The 6,000-nt window shown below is 35.9% G+C and overlaps 1 long non-coding RNA gene across 1 annotated transcript; it reads left to right on the forward strand.

The window, feature by feature from the left end:
* The first annotated feature begins 1,337 nt into the window (after positions 1-1,337).
* Positions 1,338-2,336, forward strand: LOC121395262. The gene is made up of 3 exons (XR_005962368.1): positions 1,338-1,442; positions 1,892-1,951; positions 2,163-2,336. It is a non-coding gene; the product is annotated as an uncharacterized LOC121395262 (long non-coding RNA).
* The last annotated feature ends 3,664 nt before the right edge of the window (positions 2,337-6,000 follow it).

Raw genomic sequence — 6,000 nt, forward strand, 5'->3', positions numbered from 1 at the left:
TATATATGAAGTTCCAAATTACAGAAAGATCCATTATCTGGAACACCCCAGGTCCGGAGCGTTCTGGATAAGGTCCCATACCTGTACAAGTATATATAAATGTTTTATACAAAGGTATAGTTAGACATAAGGAGAACTTACCCTTTCTTTCACTTTTTCTTTTTTAGACCCAGCCTCAGTTAGGAGCTCGGGATCTGTTAAAGATCTGATTCTAGAAAAAGAGCAGGAAGTTGAGACAGGTATGAATCTTTATTATAAATAAGAAAAAGCCAAACATAATTTAATGTATTGTGCTTTGCTCGTCTAATCCTTTAGCATACGATCCAGTTGATGAGGAAAGAGTTCCTCATTTGTACTTTTGGACTATTCAAATGCCATTTATTGAAATAGTTACATGTATTGGGGCCTATGCATATGGGGGTGTGTCTAAGTTTTGCACCTCCCTGTCTGTAGTATAGGGTTTACATTTTCCCCCCTTGCCCATGGTTCTCTATATATATACCATTGATGCTGTATGTATTTATTGTATGATGGTAGTTTTTGTCATGTGTGTTCAGCTTCTAAACAGCATTGACTTTTTGTACATTTCTACCTTCTAGATAACATCGATATGGAGAAAGTAGATGTCCTTCCAACAAAAAGCAACACTGGTAAGCGTTGGCTATTAATAATTTCATAATTACTATTACTGGGAGGTGCCAAGTTGTTAAGTACTTCTGTGAATTTAGTCACCTACCTATTACCCCTGGCTGGCACATCAGCTTTAGTTAATGTTCACTAAGTGCTAGGCCACCATCTTCTTCTTCTTCCCAGGTGTCCCTGGTGTGACTTCTAGTAGGGACACATGTGCACTTTAGTGATTTTAGAGTTCTGTACTGTTTATGCGCTTGCCCCAGCCAATGTGGGGCACTGGAAAACTCAAATGGATTGAGATTACAGTGCTTAGTGGATTCGAATACATAAATAACATTTATTCCCTATTTTTCATTATCTCGTCATTTTCATATAACCTGTTCCTTGTTTTCAACTTTGTCCCTTAAAATCATCCCTTCAAGCCAACAATTAAACTGACTCTAGTGGGTCTGGGACATTAGGCGGAGAAAGGTCAGGAAGAAGTTTCCTCTCAAATCATTGGCCTTATATTCATATAAATGTATCTATATTCCCCCCCATATGTAATAAAAGGCACAAAGCTTGCACAAGTGCAGTAAACAACAGCATCCAAGGAGATGTTTTCTGGTAAACGTGTGACAAGTAAATTCAACCTGTTTATTGGTTGCTATAGGTGATAAGAACTAGAGTAATATTTGCTTCTAATATCTCATAACCCTCTTTGTATTTTATGTGCTGAGTTTATAAAGGTTAAAGTATCTCTGTACATTTCTCCATTCTAGATTCCGCTAAATCAGAAGACAAAGGGGCTGTTGAAAAGAAAACAATCAGTAAGATTTATTTTTTTCAAATGTAAATGTGGGTTTTGAAATTTTTAGTTTCACATCCCCTTTCCCTTATAACAAGAATATCAAGAATATCCAGAAGTGTCCAATTAGTCCTAATTATCCCATAAGCTGCACTTTTACCAATTAAAAAAAACAGCAGATAGACACCCTAAATATCATCTTAAAGCGCCACCAGGCTGCCCTTCCATCAAGTGCTTTTGGCCCTATGTTTGTCATTAATTAATATTGGGCAAATTTGCACCCTGGCATTAACCCATAGCAACCAATCCTTTTTCAACTGGCTGCTAGTGATCGGATTGGTTGTCCTGGGATCCTGGCCAGATAATCTGAATGAGGGTGAAAGAAATACAAATTACGTTGTGTTTATATAAAATAATATTTCTCTTGTTTATCATTATAATATGATCTTTATAATAAATATGTTTTCCCAGTCTTGCAGAACACCACTCGACTGTGGAAGCCCAAGTTGCGGCGCCCAACTTTTGTTTTTGGTAAGTAGAATTTCATTGATCTGTCTATAGGGACAATGTCAGTGTAGGCTTGTGGTACCCCAGTGAGCTGTAATGGGAATTGCATTCAAATTCACTGCCCATGTGCCTATACCATTGACACTATACCCTGTTAGATGCTTAGCTTTACAACTATAATTCCAATTTTATCATTATCCTATGATTTTTATGAAAAATATTTCTTTTTCTTCAGTCAAACAAAATGTCATGCCAACTTTGAAAGAAGGAGAGTTAGAGCCCCCAACTGCTGGTAAGTTATACCATTATTATACCCTTCCATGTACATAATGATATTTATATTATATGCCAAGTACATTGAGCTCATAAAATTAATTATATCTATATTTTCCTACTAGATACCACCAAAGCAGACTATGGGCCTGTCAATGTCACCCCAAGGTGGAAAAAAGATGAGTCACGTCGCCCAACTGCTAGTAAGTTATACCATTATTATACCCTTCCATGTACATAATGATATTTATATTGTATGCCAAGTGTACTGAGCTCTTTAAATTAATTATATCTATATTTTCCTACTAGATACCACCAAAGCAGACTATGGGCCTGTCAACAGAAAAAGAAAAATGGGTAGGCTTTTCGTTTTTTACTATTTAGATTGTTTTAAGCTTGACTTTAAGGTCAGGGCCTTCTCTTGCCACATAACAAAGTTGGGGATTAATAGATTTATACAAGTATCATTCTGTAGTTACAAGTATATCCAGTCCTGCAAAGAAGTGCCCTCCCCATATTTACCAGAGTGTTGAGGCCTGTAGCCATTCCGTTAAGGCAGAACACAGTGTGCAAAGCGCAAAAAAGGGCCGATTGTGGCATTTTTGTTTGCACACTGCATTCTGCATAGTAAATGACCCCATAGTTGTAAAATACATCATATTATAGAAGATATTCTGTTAACAATGACACTGACTACTACATAGCACCACATTGATTGCTATTACTAAATTTGAGGGTTCTGCGTTTGATCCCTAAAATCTTCTGCAGGTAGTCTGTATGTTATCATTTGTTTTTTGGGGTTTTGCGCCCAAGCATGATTACACTCATGTTAATTAGCTTTTTATAATAGTGACCCTAGAGTGTGTGGCAGTTCAAGCTTTACTCTATTGCTCAGCTTAGATAGGTCATTGTATTTCTCTATATATACATACATATATATATTTATCTTCTTTGTCTTCTAGACAATATCAATAAAGATGAAAGAGACGGCATGCCTAAAACAAAGGACGAAAGAGGCAAAATGCCTAAAAATATGAATGAAAGAGGCGGCATGAAAAAGAAAATGGATGAAAGAGGCGAGATGGCTAAAAGGAGAAAAATAAGTAAGTTGTTGGCTGTTAATAATTCACAGTTCACTTTCTTTCAAGAATCTAAAAACATTTGAAAGCTTGAGGTTTCAATATTATGGACGTTAATGCTCTATGACCCCGTCCTATACACATAACTGTTGGAACTGGTGGTATTGGGATTGGAATTGTTGACTTGCAGCGCTGTAATCCTTGGCTTGACTCTGACTATGTAACTACTGACTACTACTCTCTGTACAGGGATTGTATGTTGTCCCTGTGTTTGCATGAGGTTCAAGCCAATAATACAGGGGGTAGATAAACTTGATAAAGCCCTAGAGAGCATATACTATTAATTGATAAATGGGAATGTAAGCTCTGCAGGGTGAATGGAAAAACATGCTATATAATTATATATCCACAAAACCCCAGGTCCCAAGAATTCCCGTGCCTGTACCAGTTGATACTATAATGTTCTTGGACACAACGTGCATAAATCAAGCTATATGCAGAAATAACATTTATTCACAATACATTACTATCTTGTGATTTTTAGCCTTTGAAGATTTCCCCCCAAAGTGGAAGAGAGAGAGGCAACATTCTTGGAACCATGGTGAGATATTTTACGTTTTTTGTGTTTTAAGGGTTAATGTGGAAGTAGTTACCATGAATGTTCTATATGTTGGTCTGTGAAACTTAAATTAGTATGATATTAGGAAGCCCTGATATCTTGAATTTTATATGTGGATAGCAGATATTTAGGGCAATCTAGAGGGCAAAAAAATGTAGCCCCATGTTAATGATTGCATCTACTTTACACAATACCAGATTATATCTAACACAGTAGGGCAACACCCTTGTTTAGATCAATGGAATGGTTATAAACTTTATTCCCATTTTATCATTATTTTGGGATTTTTACTGAAACTATAATTTCTTTCTTTCTCAGCCCCTCGAAATCACACTGGCAGATGGAAGAAAGACAAGCAAGCATGCGTAAACAATGGTACAATGTTTTTGTCTATATCTATTTTAAAGGAATAGAACCCCAAAATGACAATTAATATCCTCATTTTTTTTTATAATACAGATCCGTTATCTGAAAACCTGTTACCTAGAAAGCTCCAAATTACAGGAAATCCATCTCCCATAGACTCCATTTTACACAATTTTTTTAAAATGATTTCCATTTTCTCTGTAATAATAAAACAGTAGCTTGTACTTGATCCAAACTAAGATATAATTAATCCTTATTGGAGGCAAACCCAGCCTATTGGGTTTAATTAATGTTAATTAAAATCAATATTTAAAATAAATATCAATATCAATACATGATTTTCTAGTAGACTTAAGGTATGAAGGTCTAAATTATAGAAAGATCCATTATCTGGAACACCCTGGGTCCCAAGCATTCTGGATAATAGGTCTCATACCTGTACGCAAATTTTAGTAAGTCACATGACAAAATTTTTTATCATTAAGTGCTGATTATAGCTGATGATATAACTCAGCACCATTTATGAGGATATCATTAACAACATATTCATGCCTCTTCTGAATTATATGAAAATAAAACAGACTAGTTATTAGAATGTGTATTATGCCCTAACTGTTATTTTTCATTTTAGGATTCTTTACTTGGAACAAGCCAACTATTCAAGTCAGAATAGAAATGAGTAAGTGTCCTCTATGATATTCAAAGGCACCAAAGGGTTCTGCAATAATATATAGTATATTTATGTCAATATATCATATTACCATATTATATCATATTTTTGGAGAAGAGGAACATTATTCCTTATAATACATATGGGTTTGTGATTTGTTATGTGGAGGTATAAAGGGAGGGTGAAAACAAGACAAGAAGTATGGGGAGATGTGAAGCAACCATGTAGTTAATAAATATTATGCCTGAAGTTGTTTGTATTTACTATAAGCAATGTACTTTATGTTGCAGGGCCTGAAAGATGTTACCAGCGAAAATGGAGCCAGCCTAAGGGCAGAACACGATTTCGTCCATATTAAGAACTCATTCATAAAAAGTTTCAGGGCCTAAAAGATCTTACCTGCAAAAATGAAGCCGGCATAAGAGCAGAAGAAGTTTTCGCCCATATTAAGAACGCATTGATAAAATGTTGCAGGGCCTGAAGGATGTTACCTGCAAAAATGGAGCCGGCATAAGAGCAAAAGACGATTTCGTCCATATTAAGAACGCATTGATAAAAAGTTACAGGGCCTGAAAGATCTTAACAGCAAAAATGGAGCCGGCCTAAGAGCAATAGACGATTTTGTCCATATTAAGAACGCATTAATAAAATGTTGCAGGGCCTGAACGATCTTTACAGCAAAAATGTTGCCGGCCTAAGAGCAGAAGACGATTTCGTCCATATTAAGAACGCATTAAAATGTTGCAGGGCCTGAAAGATCTTACAAGCAAAAATGGAGCCGGCCTAAGAGCAAAAGACGATTTTGTCCATATTAAGAACGCATTAAAATGTTGCAGGGCCTGAAAGATTTGAACAGCAAAAATGTTGCCGGCCTAAGAGCAGAAGACGATTTCATCCACTTAAAAACGCATTAATAAAATGTTGCAGGGCCTGAAAAATCTTATCATCAAAAATGGAGCCGGCCTAAGAGCAGAAGACGATTTTGTCCATTTTAAGAACGCATTAATAAAATGTTTTTCAGTTTATTGAAACTGTTCTTTTTAGTTGAGTAGTGGCTGTAGGTGTA

Source organism: Xenopus laevis, chromosome 6S (assembly GCF_017654675.1).
Source record: "Xenopus laevis strain J_2021 chromosome 6S, Xenopus_laevis_v10.1, whole genome shotgun sequence".
NCBI classification, from domain to species: Eukaryota; Metazoa; Chordata; class Amphibia; order Anura; family Pipidae; genus Xenopus; species Xenopus laevis.